A 12,879-nucleotide genomic window follows, 5' to 3' on the forward strand; every position below is an offset into this window, starting at 1 on the left:
AGAAGATCCCTCCCTTTTAAAAAAAAAATGATGGAATATCACAAGTTTTTGGAAAGTAACTCTAGGTATACAATTTTATTTCAGCTGATGAAAATATGAATAACTTAAAATCTCTTGTGTTCCTAATAAGTGGTGAGTAATAATTTGAATAATAATAATCATCACAACTATTTATTGAGTCCCTACTATGTCCCAGGCACTGTAGTAGATGTACTATTTTTTTTTAACATTCAGTCTCGACACATTGTAAGGCAGACGTTGATCTCACCATTCTGCTATTGAGGAAACCAAAGCTGATTTGTCCAAGGCTTGTAGGTGATAAACCCCGTCCAGGGCCAAATCCCCAGGCTACTTCTGTGATACCATGCCCTGTCCTCTGAAAAGCAGGAGAAAGAAGCCAGAGAACAGGGCGGGTGCCTGAATAAACTATACACAACCATCTCCCTAAAAGTCCAAGGTAGCAGTTGATTCACTAAAGAACAGATTCCTCTGAGGTTTTTATTAGTTTTGCTAGAACTCAGGGTAGGCAGTAACAATGCAGAGAGAAGCAATCCCTTCCCTGGCTTTCACAACCTACAGGACCTTTTGCAAGAAAGAGATCAAGAAAGACCCCCTTAGTATAGATTACAGCAGTGACTCCCACCTCCAAACAGAACTATCGGAAGATAAGGATGGCCATTCATCAGGACGGAGACCAGCTACTCCTTCTAGGATTCAGAGACTTCTATGATGCAATGGACTCCTAGAAGTTCCCCGATATTAATTAGTTGCCTCTGAGTAATGCACTGACTAAACTGTAGTCTTTTACCATCTCAAGGACTCATGATTGGTAGGGCTACCCAGCAATATGCTTTGTCTGACAGTGTAACTCAACCAGCCTTGTCTGCTAGTAAATGATCAGACTGGTTATTAAAAGATAAAGGTAAAGGCAATAAACCTTCTGTAATAAAAAGAAATGAATGATAAAGGCAGACAATTTTCAAAGATACATTCTGAAGATGCAGCCAGCAGGTTTAAGATATTATTTTCTAATAGAAAATAATTACTGTGAAATACCCAGGTTTCATTCCTTAAAAAATACATAAAAATCCCATTAATAATAATTTAACTGCCTATATACAAAAAGTTTTTTAGAACAGGAACAGACACAGAGAGCAGACAACTGGGGCGGGGGAGGGGGGGAGAAATAAATAAAAAATACATCTTTAAAAATATATATATATGTGAATGTGATTAAAAGGGGAAGTTTTCAGTTGTATATATGTTACTAGAATAAAAATTAAAAGATAAGACACAGTGAACCCTGTTGTAAACAATGGGCTATAGTTAGTAGTATGGTATGAATTACAACAAATGTGCCACACTAATGCAGGGTGTTAATAATAAAGTGGAATATGGGGAAAATATACTTAATGTAAACTATTGGCTTTAGGTAATAGTACAATTTTAATGCTCGTTCATCAATTGTAACAAAGATACCACACTAATGCAAAGTGTCAACAATAGGGAGTATATGAGAATGCTGCATTTAATTTTTTAACTAAAAGATATGCTTTCCTGTGTATCCCTTCCAAAGGGCACATTGACTTTACATTGCATTACCAAATTTGAAATTGTTTTGTAAAATCATAAAATAGGTGAGAGGCAGCACATAGATTTTTCACTATCATAATACTAAAATAGTTCAGAATGGCACTCCTGGGTCCCCCAAATAATTCTTCTAATTGCTTTCAGATGTGCAGAAGATAAAATAGAAAAGTACTAGAACCAAGAGACCTTGCAAATCCATAAAATTCTATTGAGCTCAGTAGCAGTAAAATGTACAACAGAATTGTACCTTCTGTTCAGAGTACGTAATTACCACAGATCAAAGACATCATGAGGTAGTAATGAATTGTCAGAAATTGCCAGATTCTAACTCCACAAGTTTGCACACTCCAATTATTTCACATCAGTGAGATCACACAATATTTTGCCCCCGTGTCTGGCCTACAGAACTCAGCATAATATCCCCAGGTTCATCCATGTGGTCTCATGCACCAGGACTTCATTTCTTTCCACAGCTGAACAATATTCCATGGTATGTATATACCACACTTTGCTTAGCATTAATTAGCCCATGGAAACTTGAGCTGCCTCTAACTTTTGGCAATTTTGAATAATGCTGCTATGAACATGAGTGTGCAAATATCTGTTTGAGTTCCTGCTTTCAATTCTTTTGGGTATATACCTAGTAGTTGGATTGCCAGGACATACAGTAATTCTATACTTAGTTTTCTGAAGAATTGGCCAACTATCTTCCACAGTGGCTGCACCATTTTACATGCCCACCAGCAATGAATGTATGTTCCTATTTCTCCACATCCTCTCCAACACTTGTAATTTTCTGCTTTCTTTCAAAATAGTAGCCATTCTAGTGGGTATGAAATGATATGGCATTGTGGTTTCCATGTGCAATGTCCTAATAGCTAGTGATGTTGAGCAGCTTTTCATGTGTTTCTTAGCCATTTGTACATCCTCTTTAGAGAAATGTCTATTCAAGTACTTTGCCCATTTTTAAATTGGGTTGCCTTTTTATTATTGAGTTGTTGGATTTCTTTATACATTCTAGATATTAAACACTTATCAGATATGTGGTTTCCAAATATTTTCTGCCATTGAGTTGTTTGTCATTTCATCTTGGTGATTAAGTCCTTTGATGCACAAAAGATTTTAATTTTGATGAGGTCCCATTTATCTATTTTTTTTTTCTTTTGTTACTTATGCTTTGGGTGTACAGCCTAAGAAACCATTGCTTAATACACAAGGTCCTGAATATGCTTCCCTACATTTTCTTCTAGGAATTTTCCATTCCTAGTTCTTATATTTAGGTCTTTAATAGGTTTGAGTTAATTTTTAAAATATGATACAAGATAGGGGTCCTCCTTCATTCTTTTGCACAATATCCAGATATCCCGGCACCATATATTGAAGAGACTACTCTTTCCCAGTTGAGTGGACTTGGCAGCCTTATCACAAATCAATTGTCTATAGAAGTGAGGGTTTATTTCTGAACTCTCAATTCGATTCCATTGGTATATATATCCGTCACTATGCCAGCACAATTCTGTCTTGACCAATGTAGTTTTGTAATAAGCTTTGAAGTCAGGAAGCGTGAGTCCTCCAACTTCGTTCTTCTTTTTCAAGATGACTTTAGCTATTCGGGGTCCTATGCACTTCCATATAATTTGTTTTTAGGAGGTACTAGGGCTTGTTACCTGGGACCCTGTACATGCAAGGCAGGTTACTCAACCACTGAGCTACGTCTACTCTGTTTCCATATAAATTTGATGATTGGCTTTTCTATTTCCCCAAAGGCTATTAGATTTTTTATTGGGATTGCACTGAATTGATAAATTAGTTAGGGCAGTGTTGACATCTTAATTGTATTTACTCTTCCAATCCATGAGCACAGAATGTCCTTCCATTTATTTAGGTCTTCTTAAATTTCTTCTAGCACTGTTTTGTAGTTTTCTGTGTATAAGTCCCTTTACATCCTTGGTTAGATTTATTCCTTGTTATTTGATTCTTTTAGTTGCTATTGTGAATGGAAATTTTTTCTTGATTTCTTCTTTCAACTGCTCATTGGTTAAAGAAACACTACTGATTTTGGGGTATTGATCGTGTATGCTGCCACTTCGCTGAATTCATTTATTAGCTCTAGGAACTTTGTTGTGAATTTCTCAGGGTTTTTTGTATATGATTTGCCAACAGGGAAAGTTTTACTTCTTCCTTTCCAATTTAGGTGTCTTTTATTTCTTTTTCCTGCCTACTAGTTCTGCTAGGAACTTCCAGTACAATGTTGAAAAACAGTAGAGACAGTGGGCATCCTTTTTTTGCTCCTGATCTCAAAGGGAAAGTTCTTAGTCTTTCACTAGTAAGTGGGATGCTAGCTGTGGGTTTTTCATATATGCCTTTTATCATGTAGAGGAAGTTTCCTTCTATTCTTAGTGTTCTAAGTGTTTTTTATCAAGAAAGGGTGTTGTATTCTTCTTTTTTTTTAATTCCCACCCCCCTGCTTTGTGGCTTTTTGCATGCTGTCTGCTCTCTGTGTCCATTCATTGTGTGTTCTTCTGTGTCTGTATTTATTTCCCCTCCTCCCTTGCAGCTTGCTTGCTGTCTGCTCTCTGTGTTCCATCCACTGTGCGCTCTTCCTTGTTTTTGTTTGTCTTCCTACTTTTTGTTGTGTTGTTGTTGTGTCACCTTGCTGAATTGGCTCTTCACAGCGTGTGGGCGAGCTGCCTTCACAAGGAGGCCCCAGGACGTGAACCCAGGGCCTCCCATATGGTAGACAGGAGCCCAACTGAATGAGCCACAGTCACTTCCCATTGTATTTTTTTTTTAATGTAAGCATTTAGAAAGCTGCAGATTTCTTTTTCAGCACTGCCTTTGCTACAGCTCATAAGTTTTGATATGCTGTATTCTCATTTTCATTCACTTCAAGATATTTCTAAATTTTGCCACTGATTTCCTCTTTAACCCATTGGTTGTTTATGAGTGTATCAATTTCCACATATTTATGAATTTTCCCTTTCTCCCTTGGTTATTGATTTCTGGCTTCACTCCACTGTGTGCAGAGAATATGCTTTGTTTATGATTTCAATATTTTTGAAATCATTGAGACTTGTTTTTTGACCCAACATATGGTTTATCCTGGAGAATGATCCATGTGCTCTCAAGAAGAGTGTGTATTCTGTTTCTGTTGAGTGTAGTGTTCTACATATGCCTGGTATGTCTAGTTGGTTTACTGTATCATTCAAGGTCTGTACTTTCTTATTGACCTTCTACTGGACATTTTATACTTTCTTGAGAGTGGTATGTTAAAGTCTTCTAATATTAATATAGAACCATCTATTTCTCCCTTCAAATGTATATTTCCTTCATATATTTTGGAGCTCTCATGTTGGGTACATATATTTATAATTGTTAGATCTTCCTGTTCAATTGTCCCCATATATATATATATATATATATAAAATGACCATCTTTGTCCCTCAAACTATTTTTGATAAAGTCCTTTTTACCCAATTTTAATATAGCCACCAAGCTCTCTCTTTTGGTTACTATTGGCATGATACATACTTTTTCTATCCTTTAATCCTCAACCTACTTGTATTTTTGGATTTGAGCTGAATCTCTTGCAAAGAGCATATAGTTGGGTCCTGCTTTTTTATCCATTCTCTGGCTTTTGACTGGAGAGTTTAATCCATTTACATTTTAAAGTTACTACTGCTAATACAGGTCTTTCTTCTGCCATTTTGCTAGTTAGCCACTTTTAGATTTATTTGTTCTCTTTTGTCATACCATATTGAGTGCTTTCTCATTTCTAAATGGATATATTTTTCATCTGTTTTCCTAGTGGTTACCATGGGGTTAAAATTTAACATCCTAAATATATGATAATTATATTTGACTTGATACCAACTTAACTCCAATAGCATGCTCATTTACGTTCCCTATACCCTACTGTTACCACTTATATCTTTGCACATTGTATGTCCAAAAACCTAGGTTTTTCATACTTATATGCATTTGCACTTTAGCATATGAAGGAAGAAGTACAGTTACATAACAAACAACAAAATACGATAATACTGGCATTTATCATTACCCAAATGGTTACCTTTACCATAGGTCTTTACTTCTTTTTTATTTTTTTAAAGATTTATTTTATTTATTTCTCTCCCCTTCCCCCACCCCCACCCCAGTGGTCTGCTCTCTGTGTCCATTTGCTAAGTATTCTTCTTCTTGTCTGCTTCTGTTGTTGTCAGCAGCATGGGAATCTGTGTTTCTTTTGTTGTTGTTGTTGCGTCATCTTGCTGTGTCAGCTCTCTGTGTGGGCGGTGCCATTCTTTCACAGGCTGCACTTTCTTTCACCCTGGGTGGCTCTCCTTACAGGGCGCACTTCTTGTGCGTGGGGCTCCCCTATGCGGGGACACTCGTGTGTGGCACGGCACTCCTTGCGTGCATCAGCACTGCGCATGGGCCAGCTCCACACGGGTCAAGGAGGCCCAGGGTTTGAACTGTGGACCTCCCATGTGGTAGACGGACGCCCTATCCACTGGGCCGAGTCCGCTTCCCATGGTCTTTATTTCTTTATACTCCTTTGAACCACTGTCATGTGTCCTTTCCTTTCTGTCTGAAGAACTCCCTTAGCATGGGCTTAGAAGGTGGGAGTAGTGGTAATGTACTCACTCAGCTTTTGTTTATCTGAGAATGTCCTAATTCTCCCTCATTTTTGAAAGACTGCCTTGCCAGATATAAAATTCTTAGCTGGCAGTTGTTTTCCTTCGACACTTTAAGTATTTCAACTGACTGCCTTCTTGCCTCCATGGTTTCTAGTAAGAAATCAGTACTCAATCTTATTGAAATTCCTTGTATGTAACATGTTGCTTTTCTCTTAAAGCTTAGAGAACTCACCACTTGTCTTTTGCATTTGATAGTACAAACAATAGATGACAGGGTATGTTGTTCTTTATATATATCCTGCTTGGTGTTCTCTGAGCTTCTTGGATGTGCATGTTCACATCTTTTGCTAAGTTTTGGAATTTCTCTCACATTATTTATTTGACTATTCCTTCTGACCCTTTTCCTCTTTATTCTCCTTCTGGTATTCCCATAAGGCACATACTGGTGTGAATGATGGTGTCCCATATAGTCTAAGGCTATTTTCACTTTATTATTTCTTTTTTCTCTATGATTCTCAGCCTAACTCATTTCAAGTGTCCTTTCTTCAGGTTCACTGGTTCTTTCTTCTGACAGCTCCATACTGCTCTTGAAACCCTCCTGGATATTTTTCATTTCAGATATTGTGGAATTCAACCTCAGTAGTTCTGTTTGGTTCCTTTAAAAATTTTCTCTCTTTATTTAAACTCTCATATTTTTCATTCATTGTTTCCTGATACCCTGCAGTTCTTTCTCTGTACTTTCCTTCATCTCTTTAAGCATTTTTAAGATCTTTTTTTTTTAAAGGCTTTGTTTGGTAGGTCCACATTCTCTCTTTTATTGGTGTTTTCCTCTTCCTTTGGATGGGCCTTCATTCCATTTGTCTTATATTTTTTTTGTTGCAAAAATTGCACATTTTGATATTTCAAAATGTTAACTCTAGGATTTATTTCCTGGAATGTCTGTTTCCTGGTTTCATAACCAGCTGGTGACAAGACAGTGATATTTTTGAGCTTCAGCCCTCCTATTAGGAAGATCTGCCCAAGGCAAAGGCACTGTCTTATTGTGCTTCTGTCTTGTCCTGGGCTTTTGCTTGTTAGTTGTTTTGGAGTTGCCCTGTTTATGAGTTTGTTTGTTTCCTCTGTTTCTCAGGGGATCTGAAGCTGGTAGGTCTTTGTCTCAGACTGTTTACCTCTACAGTTTTTTGCCCTTGGTTTGTTTTTTCACATCACTTTTGCCTGGAGGGTAAGATTTAGGAGGAGGGCCACCCCAGGAGGACTTTCCCAGTTCCATCTTTCCCAGACAAAACAGGGCCAGGGAACCACAAACGGGGCACAGACTGGCTCCAATGTGCCCTGTGAAGGAGATCAGGAAAGGTGCCCAAAACTTCTCCCATGCCTTCCAAAAACTGAACTTTCCTGGCCTGCCCAGCAAATGCAGCCCTTCAGGTAATTTTCCCCCACAGCCCTGCAGAAGCCCTGCATCTTAAATCTCTACCACTTCTACCCCTAAAAGCCATGATCAGTGATCAGCTGTCACCACACCCATTCTTGGGGAAGAGGATTTTTATGTCCCTTTCTGTCACCAGCCACAAACCAGGGACTGGACTCTAATGAGTGCAAGTAGTCACCACATGGAAATGGAGAGAGCAATTTACTGTTCTTTACCTTAATTTATCAGCTCCTTTCTAGATGTTACACAGTGTTCTTTTGGCCTCTGGAGTTGTTTCAGATAGCTGTTTTGGTGGAAGGACTGAGTCCTGGAAGTCTCTTTTCCACCATCTTCCCTGGAAGTAGACTTATTTTCTTAAAACACTGTCTGGGATCTGATCTCTTAGGACATTATTATTTCTCTCTTCTTTGGGACAGTGCAGAATCCTCCTACATCATAACATCACATTGCTCAGCCTCAATTCTTAGGCTTTTGAGAACACAGCAACCCTGCAATCTACTAAACTGTAGCTTGCCGATTTAACCCACAAACCTTCCTTTATCCTCAGTCACTGCCAAGCTATCAAATTAATTCAGGTTGGCCACGTAAAGCCCCATCTCAAGTGGAAGCAGCAAATTAAAAAGAGAATAAAAACAGCCCCTCCCCCTTTACCTCAACTTCCTCACCCTTCTCTCCAACCCTTCCCCTTCCCCCCCCCCCATGCACATACACTTTTATTCGAGGGTCTCCAGGGAAGAGAGAGGAGCCATTTTCACTGAAGCCAAAGAGAGTTATTAAGGAGCAGCTGGGGCAGTAGGCACACATGCGATTATAAAATACAACATTAAAAGATGTTACTTTAAAATAAATTAAGTAGAATTGACTCTTTAGCTGCTGGGGTTTGGGGGTCCTAGCCAAGGAATCTCAGAAATGCTTCATAAATTACAAAAAGTTTAGTTTTTAGTTTTTGCAAAATACTTCCCTGAATCTTTTATAGGTGCTTATCTTAGAAAGGAAATATTTGATCAAAAGATCAATAAACTGATTGAAGATACACATACAGGTCCTCTTCCTTTCCAGAACAGAAGACTTCCTGAAAAACTGTAAATATTATTTCCATTTATACTGTAGTTTCAGAAAGGGTTTATCTGATTGATGTTCAATTTACAGGGCTGCCATGCACTTAAAAATATATAAACACTCAAAAGGAAAAAGAAGTTCAGATTTAAAGTATTCGTAAGTGAATACTTTTACATTGATAAGTCCAACTACATAAAAACAAAACTGTTTATGGGAAAATAGCAAAGTCAAAGACAAATGAAAAACTAAAAGAAAATATTTACAACATGGTGGACAAAGGGTTAATCTCCTTCATTTACCAAAACTTCATATGAATTTTAAAAAAAACAAACCAAACAAAACAAAAATAGGCAAAGGACATGGACAGATCACAGAAAAACAAGTGGCCAATATATATGAAAAGTCACACAGTCTCACTCATAACATTAAAAATGTAAATGAAAACAATGATTCTTTTTTTTTACCTATCAGGTTGGCAAAAATCGAAAATACACAACTTTGATAGTACTGGTTCTGGTTATGGTGTGGGGAAACAGACATACTGATGGAATTGGCAAAGTGTGAACTGGTACAACATTCATAAAAAGAAAACTGTACTGTGAGAAAATTACCCTGCAGATAAGCATCCAACGATATTTTTTTAAAAAACCTAATTATATGGATTAGTTAAATAAAATAGTACAGCAAGTTCCAAGAAAACAATTATGAAAAGGAGTAAAGTGAACCTTTCAAAGATCTCAAAGACCTGAGAAAAATAAGATGCACGGCAGTGGGTAGAGTATGATTGTTTGCATGAAAATAAATCTTTAATATATAAATGCATAGAACTTTTTCCTTGAGGGATCAAAGTGGGTATGTTAATAGTTCTTTCCCCTGGAAATCACAGAGTGGGGATAAAAAGAGATTTTAATTTTAATTTTATATTTTTCTAAGCCATTTGGCTTTTTCTACCAATGTGCATATTATTACAAAAAACATATATAGGGATGCAGGGCAATCATGGACAATTTAGTTTTCTTATTCTTTAAAAAATCTAAATTTCTTTCTGGGGAGCATTATTTTATAATACAAGCAATCATCCCATATTTAAGAGGGATTTGGAACTGGACCAACCTGGGTTTAAATCCTGGCTCTTCGACTTACTCTCTGTGAGGCCTTGAGCAAATTATTTTATTTACCCTAACTCTGCCTCAGTTTCCTAAATGGGGATGATGAAATATATTGATAGGGGATTGTGGGAATTAAGGGGAAACATGCAAAGAAATTAGAACAATGTCTGGCACATAGCAAGCACTCAATAAATGTTAGCTATTATTATTATTTCTAGATGGAACTAGTGGAACAAGGGTTGGACAGCCCGGAGAGGACTATTCAAACAATATACCTTTCCTTTAAAAACCCTCACAATAGGAAATGCTTTGTCCTGCATTTAGACATTTTTATTTTCACTCTTTAGAAAAGGCAGTTTTTCCTCAGCCATTAGTGGAGTGCATGCTTTTACTTCTTCCTGTGTGTGTCCACAATAAAGTATGTCTAAAGATCTACAGGTTTTAAAACCAACTCTTCTCCTTCAAAAAGCTGTTCTTAGAATCCTGTCTCAGAAAGCCTCCGGGAAAGGAGTATGGGTTTACACACCAAACCCTGAGCCCGAGCCAGGGGGCTCTGAAGGTAGGAGAAAGGAAGGGAGAAACCCTGGGAGAGGAACAACTCCTCAGTCACTCCTTTATGTAAGGATGGCTCAGCTACATGTCCTTGGCACAAGAACACATCTGCCTACCAAACACAGTGAATAAACAAAGAGGGTGTGATAGAACTTTGAGAAAGGAGAGGTAGAAGAGAGAAATTTTGACCAGGGCACAAAGAGGAAAAAAAAAAAAAATCCTCTGCTCTTCTCCACTGCCAGGGAAAATTAAGCCTGTATATTGGTCAACCTTATTAGAGGCAAGGTAAGGAGAATGGGACTTCTGTCACTGCCAACTCTTGCTGTACAGTTTTGTGAATGACCAACCAACCTTCCTGGGCCTGCTCTTTTTCATCAGTAATAAAGAAATATATGGCCCTGTTAATTTAGCAAAGATGGTCAAGCAAGAAGAGAATCCTAAAGAAGAGCTCAATAAATACAGCCCAAGGCAGATCAGATGCCTCTGGGGCCCTCCGGTGCCACTGCCATGCAATGCCTGGAACCACCAGAAGGAGGCATCAGTCTGCAAATTGAACAATCAACAACCTCTACATAAAGAAGGCATTAAAACTGGGCTCACCTTTCACTAGTTGTGTGTCCTTGGCCAAGTTTTTAAAAAAAAATTTCTGAGCTTTAGTTTCTTTATTTATATGTAACAAAATGAATTTATTTCTTGTTTAACAAAAGTTTGAGTTCCTGCTCTGCATCAAGCCCTGTTTAAGGTGTGAAGATGATTCCTATTTCAGAGTTGCTGTGAAGATGAAATAAATTAACGCATGGAAGTTGCCTGACATATTCATAGATATCAATCAAGAATAGCATAATTCAGTGGTGCTCTGTCGTGGTCCCTAGGGGAGCAGCGACAGTCTCCCAGGTACAGTGGTGGGGACCGGGAGGGAGTGAGGGTTCAACAGTGAGCCCCAGATGCTAATGACTATGCTTGTGAGCTGATAAACCCAAAATAAGAACAAGGCCTAGAGCAACTTTGTGCCTGGGAATTTCCTTCTGTCAGCCTTCATGTTACTCAAATGTGGCTAGTCTCGAAGCCAAACTCAGCATGTAAATGCAATGCCTTCCCCCCAGCGCGGGACATGACACCCGGGGATGAGCCTCCCTGGCAACGAGGGACCACTATCAACTACCAACTGATGATGCAACTGGAAAATGACCTTATACGGAAGGTTCAATGCGGATCAGCAGAATATCCATGTCTACATAAAATACCATGACTTTAAAATGCTGTTTGACCTAAAGTAAGGGGGAAATGGAAAGGAGAAATGAGTTTATATGGCTACGAGTTTCTAAAAAAGAGTCTGGAGGCTGGCAGAAGGTTTGCCCTCATGCACAACTGAGCAGAGTCAGAGAGACAGATAAAGCAGATACAACCCCCAGATATTGGTTCCTTTGAGGGCTAAAGAGATCCATGGGAGTTATGGTCATGGCCGATGGGGTTAACTACCAGGGTAGATGGCCCCTCTTTGGAAATGGTGTTTATGTGTGATGAATCTGGACTCAGATGGGATCTCCCTTCATAAGACTTTCATGCTAATGTGCTGGAGGTGCAGTTAATGTTGGGGTTTAAGATATATTTAGGGGATTTGAATCTCTGGACTGACAATGTGATAGCCAGATCCTGAGCCTCAACAGACTCCAGCACCTACAATCTGATTTATTGGACTTACCACACTCAGCTAAGATGGAGTTGAAGAAGGACAACCACCACACCATGGAGCCTAGAGTGATTACAACTGAAAATGGGAGGATTGCATCCAGCATCCAGGTGGAATCTGAGCCTCCTCTTGACATAGAGGTGCAATGGACACAACCAATCCAATGTCCACATAGAAGAGGTGGCATTGGATTGGGAAAAGTGGACATAATGGACAAAGGGTATGGGGAAAGGCAGGAAGAGATGAGAGGTGGAGGCATCTTCGGGACATGGAGCTGCCCTGGATGGTGCTTCAGAGGTAATCACCGGACATTGTAAATCCTCACAGGGCCCACTTGATGGAATAGAGGAGAGTATGGGCCATGATGTGAACCAATGTATATGAGGTGCAGAGGTGCCCAAAGATGTACTTACCAAATCCAATGGATGTGTCATGATGATGGGAACGAGTGTTGTTGGGGGGGGAGAGGGGGGGTGGGGCAGTGGGGTTGAATGGGACCTCACATATATATTTTTAATGTAATATTATTACAAAGTCAATAAAAAATAAAAAAATTAAAAAAAAAAAAGAATAGCATAATTATTATTAATAGTGCAATGATTTCTAAACTTTACTGTGCATAAGGATCAGTTTAAAAACGGTGCAGATTTCTGGGCCCTACTCACTCTTGAATTCCAGTTCACAAGGTCTGGGGTAGAGGCCCAGGAATCTGCATTTTTAATAATGACTATGCAGCAGGTGGTACATGAAGCATGTTGTGAGGAAAAGAGATCTAAAGATAAACAGCACCTGGACTTTCTAGGTTCTGTCAAA

General features: G+C 38.7%; 1 protein-coding gene across 9 annotated transcripts in view; it reads right to left on the minus strand.

The window, feature by feature from the left end:
- SYBU (syntabulin) overlaps positions 1–12,879 on the minus strand; it is a 126,257-nt gene that overhangs the window by 16,539 nt on the left and 96,839 nt on the right. The window lies entirely within an intron of this gene.

Source organism: Dasypus novemcinctus, chromosome 14, assembly GCF_030445035.2.
Source record: "Dasypus novemcinctus isolate mDasNov1 chromosome 14, mDasNov1.1.hap2, whole genome shotgun sequence".
Taxonomy (NCBI): domain Eukaryota; kingdom Metazoa; phylum Chordata; class Mammalia; order Cingulata; family Dasypodidae; genus Dasypus; species Dasypus novemcinctus.